Raw genomic sequence first — 8,744 nt, forward strand, 5'->3', positions numbered from 1 at the left:
TCACCAGTCTATAGAGGGCCTGTCCACCTCTACTCACCAGTCTATAGAGGGCCTGTCCAACCCCATTCACCAGTCTATAGAGGGGCTGTCCAACCCCATTCACCAGTCTATAGAGGGGCTGACCACCTCCATTTACCAGTCTATAGAGGGCTATCCAGTTCTACTTACCAATCTATAGAGGGGCTGTCCACCCCCATTCAGCAGGCTATAGAGGCCTGTCTATTTCCATTCACTAGTCTATAGAGGGCTATCTACCCCCTTTCACCAGTCTATAGAGAGGCTGTCCACCCTCATTCACTAGTCTAGAGGGGCGGTGCTTTCTTGCATTCATCAGGCCACATGTGGCTTCTGGGCCTGGGGCCCGGGGCCCGGGTTCCAGTTACCTATCATTTTGGCTCATATGCTGCTGTTTGCAACATAGACTTTACCTGGAGCTGGGTGGTCACGCAAAACTTCAAGCCCCACCTAGGCTGTTCAACCAGAATCTTCAATCTTCAGAATCTCTGAGGATGGCACACCTTAACTTTGGGGAAATCAGAGCCCAGAGTCTGAAGACATCAACACCAACTCAGTAGAAGGGCCTGCCTCTGTGAAGGACCACCCACAAGGAGCTGGTCTGCCAAACCTGATACTCAGAAGTGTTGGGATGACAACCTTGAGCCGGTCTAAGTAAGAAGCAGAACCAGTGGGGCTGAGTTGAGCCAGGAGTAGATACTCTAACCCCAGCACTGGAAACAAACGAATGAATGAACAAGAGAGACGCTTTGGGCAAAGGCTGTGAGGAGCTGTACTGTGGCGGTGCTCTGTCCATGCCTCAGCACAGAACATTATTTGGAACAGGGTCACTGCAGCTGAGGAAACAGATCGTGATGATCCTTGTGGGCCCTAAACCAAATGGCAAGTGTCCTCGTAGAGATGGAAGCAGCAAGACGACATAGAGGAAGGGCGTTGGGAGGCCAGAGGCAGGGGATGACGAGGACACTGTCCCCAGGGCTGAAGGGGTAGGAAGGTCCCTCCCAGAGAGCTTCCAGAAGAGTGTCCCTGCAGACACCTTGATCTTGGACTTCTGAATCCTAGAACATCCTACTAAGGTGCTCAGTGGTGATGTGGAGGCGAACTTCAGACTGCCAAGGAAGGAACTCAGGTGAGAGGAGACCGGCCGGCACACTCACAGATAGATCTCAGCTCAGCTCCCAGAGTGGCCGACTTTCTCCAGCCCATTTCCTTATTTCCTTTCTTAATGTTCCATAAAACCCAATGACAGGTGGGACCTAGGGCACCCGGTCTTGCATGATCACCAGACTGTCAAAGGCTCCTGAATGGTTCTTTCAGGTTCCCAGAAGTAATTTGGTTATTTATTTTAAAGCAAACTTGTTTGGAAATTGTTTAAAGCAATTGCAATAAACCAAAGCTAAATTGTATTTCAACAGTTGAAGTATCACTTACAACCAGACGGCAGAAAGCCCTTCGGCAAATGGCTTCATAGCAGGCTGGTTTTTTTCCTGAGTTTAGACAACGACACAGTAGGTTAATTTAAAACCATTTTTACTACATTGTATTTATTCTGTGTGCAGTGTTTGTATGTGGGCCCAGTATGCATGTGCCATAGCAGGTGCCCTGAGTTCAGTTCCCCTGGACCCACACGATAGGACCTACAAGTTCTTTTTTGACCTTCACATGAACAAGATAGTACAGATGAGGTCACACACACTGCTAGTGCACACACACACACACACACACACACACACACACACAAATACATGTGATAAAAATAAATTAGACACAGCTAAGAGATTGACTGTAATAAGTAACCATAAAAGAGATCAATTACAGCAATACGGTATAACTCAGCAGCAGCACTCCTCCGGTACTGAGGGAACATGATTAAACAAAACACAGGCCACTGTGCATGACAGCTTATTTGGTGATGGAGGTAGCTGCTGAGTGAGTGACTAAGAGTGGCAAGGGATAAAGAAATGACTCATTTCCCAGGCAAGACAGAGAGGTACAGGGCCAGTCATGCTTCTCAGAATAGCAAGTGGTCTGAACCTTAGAGTTTATTTACTGTTACAGTGTTCTATTTAAGATTTTCAGGGTTCCCATGGGTTCAGAGAACATCTAATGATCAGGCCTCCAGCTTCTGCAGAACCAGAGAGAGCTTTAGGTCTGCGGATGAGTTGCCTCAGAGGTCAGTGTAAAACTGAGCTTTGGCTCCACTGTCCAGAGTCCCCTGAGAGATGGGGCTTTGGTCCTAGTGATCTCTGAGGTCAACATAGGGTGGGGTTCTGATGTACGAGATGCTAAACATCACTGCAGGACCCAGAGTCTATATTTTTGTGATTCCAGAGGTTACTTTGGGCTTTTGGCTTTAACCATGACCTCTTGGCAGTAGACTGGCTTCAGTGGGTCTGAAGTTTGGTGTCCGGCCTTCGGTAGATTCCTAGATCACCAGGGTGACCAAGGATTAGACTCCATCTGCTCACCTCAGTGCTTAGTGTGCAGCCCCACCCTTGGTTCTGTTGGCACATAGCCAAGACAGGATCCCTTAGCAACCCACTCCACAGCCAACTTTCTCCTGTCCTCATAACTGTGCAGATATTACTATAAGAGACACAAACACTAGAATATCCAAATAAAAGAGGAAGTCAGAGCGATCCTGCTCCAACAGATAGTAAAATATGACAAAGTGATACAAGAAATATGACGTCGGTTGTCCATGACCCACCACCAACCAACCAACTCCCCATAAGAGAACCCCAAATTACACAAATGGCCAAAACGCCTGAGAAAGAAGAGTCCTACCGTTCAAAAGAATCACTGATCACTCCGGGGGACTCTGCCTCTTGGTGAAGACCCAGCTTAGCTCTTTTCTGTGGACCTCACCCCTCCCTTCTCGCCTGTCCCCATTCATTGGTGTCAGCTGCTCAGACCTAGAAACAGGAATTCCCAGTGACCACCACAGCTGGAACTCACTCTCTCTCCTTCCTCTCCTTCACTATGACTCCCCTGTCTCACACTCAGCCTGCCTGAAAGAATCCCTCTTCTGACTCCAACTGCATTCACTGGAGACTCCACCTCTTGGAACAGACCTAGATCCCCCAGCCCTTTCACCCCTCCCTCTCCAGATATGTTCCTCCTTCCCCCACACCCCCATCTTGCTACCTTGTTGTAGACGGGATCCCTTACCTTGTTCCCTCCACACACACCCCCACACCTCAACCTTAATTCCTAGCCCATTTCTATTTCTGCCATCCACAGACCCACAGACTCTCTACCAAGGAACCCACAGCCACCACCCTTTCCCAAGATTCAGAGAGGGCAACAGAAATCAAGGAATAAAATACTTATCTATGCCCAACAAAGACAAGAACAGTTATCAGCACCTAGAATCACCTCAAACATTATAACTCCAAATGTCTAGACTCTAAAACAAAAACACAGACATTAACAGCTAAGATAGTACACCTCTACCAGAACCTGGTAACCCTCCTAGTAAGCTATATAGCTGAAGCACAAGACAAGGACTTCAAAATAACAATTGTGCATATGTTCAAGATCCTTAAAGAAGATATGAACAAATGACTTAATGAGACTGTGAGAACAGAAACATCTGAACTCTTTGGAGCAACTCCTGTTTGTTGTCTGGAAATCGGCCGATGAGTTCACAGGAATCAACAGTGGCAGCTCAATGTACTCGCAAACACTTCACAGATACACCGCAGTCCAGCTCGGTAGAGTCGGCGTAGCAAACAGGAATCAGCAGCGGTGGCACTACCCAGCAGAGACAGCCAGGCCTCAGCCTCAGCTCCAGTCAGCAGGAGGGACCAGGAGGAATGCCAGGGGAAGTTCTCAGCCGTGCAGCAAAGATCAGCGAAGATGCCAGATCCACAAGCATTTCACAGCTAGCTCTATAAACAAGCCAAGCTCAGCCTCTGTAACTGTCCATCAAGTTCTATTTATACTCTCTCCAAACATCATGTGTCCTCCATGGGTCCTGCCTCAACACATGTGTTTGTCTCAGCTGACATCACTCTGCCAATCAGCCTGAAGCCACAGCACACCATCAGAAGTTTTATTTTATTTTATTTTTTGGGCATTTCTCTCTCTATGAAGTCCTGACAAATACAGTTTAACAATGTAAGACCTACCAATACATGCATATTAGTGTCATTAGCGAAGAATCCTTCATCACATGTGCTTTCACATGCTTACTTTAGCAGAACATGCTTTCATCGGTGTCTGCTTCAGCTAAATGTTCCTTCACATGTTGCCCCAGCAAAACACCATCCAACTGACTTTCCAACGAACCCTTAAGTTTCACTTCAAACAATCAATAAACAGGACCTCATGAGACAGAAAAGTTTCAGCACAGCAAAGGACACCAACATTCAGGAAGAGTGGCAGAGCACAGAATGGGAAAAGACTTTTACTAATTACATGTCTGACAGAGGGTCTAAAATATCTGAAGAATTTAAAAACCTGAACATTAAGAACAATAAATAATAATAATAATAATAATAATAATAATAATGAAATGAGGAACAGAACTAAACAGAGACTTCTCAAAAGACAACTTACGGCCGGGCGTGGTGGTACGCTCCTTTAATCCCAGCACTTGGGAAGCAGAGGCAGGCGGATTTCTGAGTTCAAGGCCAGCCTGTTCTACAGAGTGAGTTCCAGGACAGCCAGGGCTACACAGAGAAACCCTGTCTCAAAAAACAAACAAACAAACAAACAAACTAACTAACTAACTAACTAACTAACTAACTAACAAAAAAGACAACTTATCTATGGCTGAGAAACACTTAAAGAAATGTTCAACATCTGTACAGTGGTTCCTCGGGAAGCTAGGAATAGATCTAGCTCAAGATCCAGCTATACCAGTCTTGGCCATGTACCTAAAGGACTCTGAATCCTATTACATAGACGCTTGCTCCTGCATGATCTTTACTGTTCTAGTCATAAGAGCCACAAACTGGGAACAGTCTAGATGTCCATCAACTCATAAATGGATAATGGAAATGAGATACATTTACAGAATGTAATCTATTTTATCAACTAAATAATTAAATTTCTGGGTAAATGAATGGAGCTTAGAAAATATCCCAAATGAGGTAACCTGGACCACAACAGACAAATGTTGTATGTTTTCTCTTATATGTAGTTATTAGCATTTGAGCCTCAATATGTGAGCTATAATCTGTATAACACAGAAGAGGTAGCGAGTTAGGGATTAGGGGGAGAAGAGGGTCTCTCAAGGAAGTGCAAATAGAACATGCAGTTATGGGGAAACAGGGGAAGACTGAGGTGCAAGGATTAAACAGAAGGGGAGGGAAGAGATGGGTAAGGAGGGAAAATGACAGGGACTAATTAACATGAAGTCATATGGAAACTGTCTACTGTAGAAGCTTCCATATATATTATATATAATATATCACATAGATTCAATATAATCAAATATATTATATTTCATATATAATATATATTAAAGGAATCTAAATGGAGTTACCAAATAACCGGGGAGGCAATACCCCAACTAGGCATCTTTTGCCATGAAGTGAAACCGCCAGTACCAGGAATGGATTATATCTAGTTGAATTGTTAGTCAAATGAGCCTATGCACACCTCCAAACATCCCAGGCTATTACCAAGGCTATTGGCTGTTCTCCACAAATGGCCAGGCACCATTGATGAAGATAATACATAACTCACTGAACATGGCGTTGTTGAGCTGGTGTCTAACTGGAGGCTTCACCCATACTGATTTGTGTTCATGGACTTGGAACATCCTCTGCACACTGCCAAGCAGAAAGGGAGCCATCAACCCAGCTATAAACCCTACAACGACCTGCAACCCACACAGTGAGTTGCTTGCAAGGTACTCTGGTTTAATAGTAGCACAAAGATTATAGGAGTAACCAGCCACTCCCTAATTGGATGTGTGGCCCACTTCGAGAGCTGGAGCCCATGCAGGGTGATGCTCAGGTGGCCAAGCACCTGAGCATGCACAGGTTCAAGGCAGAGGTGGAGAGGTGGGCATGAACTCTCACCCCTAACCAAGAGCTACCCGCAACTACACTGGCTTGCAGAGGGAAAATTAGCTTTCTCCAACGGAGATTCATGAGTACATTAACCACACTTAAGGATAGCCCCCAGGCTTAGCCACTGCTGAGCCAACACAAAACAAACTCAGCGGGATTTTGTGGACAGTTTGTGTCTTATTACTTTGTCTGGGCATATTTTTTTCTTATTTGGTCTTTTGCTTGTGTATTATGGTTTCCGATTTTGTGAGTCGGCTTTTGTTTGTTTATGTGTAGGTGTTGCAGGGTTTGATACCACTGAGACCACCAGAGAAAATTTAAATTTAAAAGATAAAAAAACAAGTTTATTTATAGGAATGTTGTGACAGCAGTCACGCTGACAAGCTGAGAGTGGCTGCAGAAGGGGAAGAGAGGAGCTGACATTTTTAAAGGTACAGATCGCAGCTGCCTCAACTCTGGGGGTTTTTTGCTTCGTGAGGCATTGCTGTGGGTTTTTTGTTTTGTTTTTCCTGAGCAAGCAGTCGTTAAGTGAGATTACAGAAGCAGAGTGTGTGGCTGGTCGATATCTTAGGATAGGAATTACACAACGATGGGAAATGAGCCAGGTGACTTTGAGACCAGTCTTCTCTTTGTGTTGCTGCCAAGGCTCAACTGCTGATGGAGCTGACCTCAGGGTCGTGGTCCACACATCCTGTGGTGAACCATCCTTAGGCGGAGACTACGGTCCTGCTGGCTCCTAGGCTTTTCTTTTTTTCTACACAGTAACTTTGTTTGAGACTCAGTTTTAAATGGAGCTAGTTTTTAACCATTTTGTGTGTGTGTATAGTTGTGCGTGTGTGAGAGAGAGAAAGAGATAGAGAGACACACATATACATATACATATACATATACATATACATATACATATACATATACATATACATATACATATACATAAAAGTTAATGACCTAAACAATATTTCCAAGAAACCTGGGACACATCCAAGAACCCAGTCCTGAGAGTTCATGGTGTAGATGAACAATCAGAAGTAAAATTGAATCAAATAGACATACCATTTAGTGAAACGATAGTAAAAAAAAAAATTCCCAAATTTTCAAAGAGCGGGTTTTCATACATAAGATGCGCATAGAACTCCAAGTAGACATGACCAGAGAAGAAATTGGCCATGACATACTATAATCAGGATGTCAAAAGTACAAAGTCAAAAAAATAAGCCTAGTTAACAGGAGAAAAAGACAGTTCACACACAAAGACAGCAATTCCAAGTCACCAAGACTGTTCACCAGCAACAAGAAAAGCCAGAAGAGAATGGAGTGAGATGTTTCAGATTCTCAAAGTGAACAACTGTGAACCAGAAATGTCATAGCCTACAAAACGATCTTTCAAAATTGGTGGAGAAAGAAAGGTACTTTAAGACAAACGCAAATTAAGGCCAGCCTGCACAAAGTCCTCAGTGGAACACATCACAGGAGGAAGGCGAACGGACCTGACTATAGAGCCACAAGCCAGGCTTGGAAAGGAAGCAACCACATCTGACATGGGACCTCATCAAAACCTCGGAACTATTATGGGAACAAAGAGAAAAAGCAATAATCTAGCAAAACAGAACATCACCTAACACAGTTACAGAAAATAGCGAACCCCTTTCTACAATAACCTTAATACAAATGGCCTCTGCTCATCACTAAAGAGATATGGATTAAAGAACTGGATTTAGAGATAAGAACCAACTATCTGCTCTCTCCAAGAAACACACTTAGCCAACAATGACACCCAGAAACTTGATATCAAACGGAAAAAAATTCCAAGCAAATGGACGATGTAAACTAAAACTCATTAGAAGAGATAAAAGGGGCACTAGATTAGGGGGCTTTTTTTTCCCCTATGTTTCTTTTGCAGAATAATGGTATTAGGTTTTCCATTAGGTCCCACAGAATAGAACAGAGGATTTGGAAATAAAATAGCCAGGCTGGGCCACTCAAATTGGCAAAGGAGGCAAAAGCATGCTTGGGAAAAAGAGCTAGTCTAGTCAATAAACAGTGCTGGCAGAGCTGGCTCCACCTGGGGGAGGATTACATTAGATTTCTATCCTTCACTTTGTACAAAACCCAGTTCAAAATGGATAAAAACCCTTAAGGTAAAATCTAAAAGTCCTGAAACTTTAGAAGGAACACAGGCTACGAATACCCCTTAGGACACTGGTGAAGACTGTTTTAAACAGAATACCAGCAGCACAGGAACTAACTCCACCAACAACTGATGGGAACAGGAAAATAACAATTCTCTATGCAGGACACAGACAGCAGTTAACAGACAGCCCAGAGAAGGGGAGAAAATTGGTACCCAAATACACTTCAGAGAGGGGCTAATGTCCAGAACTTAGAAAGAACTGTGGAGATTAAACGCCAAGGGAATAAAACTGCCTATCAACAAATGGGCAAATGAACTGAATAGAAAGATTTTTTAAAAGACAGTCAGACAGATGGCCAATTTACTATTTTTAAAATTATCGAATACCCCCACCATTAGGGAATGCCAATCAAAACTACTTTGTGGTATCACCTCACCCCAGTCCAAATGGCTGTTGTCAATAAATTTGACCACAAACATTGGAGAGGATGTGGAGAAACAGGAACTCTTTTTTTTTTTAATTTGATATTTTCTTTATTTACATTTCAAATGCTATCCTGAAAGTTCCCCAT

The sequence above is a fragment of the Mus pahari genome, chromosome 14, assembly GCF_900095145.1.
Source record: "Mus pahari chromosome 14, PAHARI_EIJ_v1.1, whole genome shotgun sequence".
Lineage (NCBI taxonomy): Eukaryota > Metazoa > Chordata > Mammalia > Rodentia > Muridae > Mus > Mus pahari.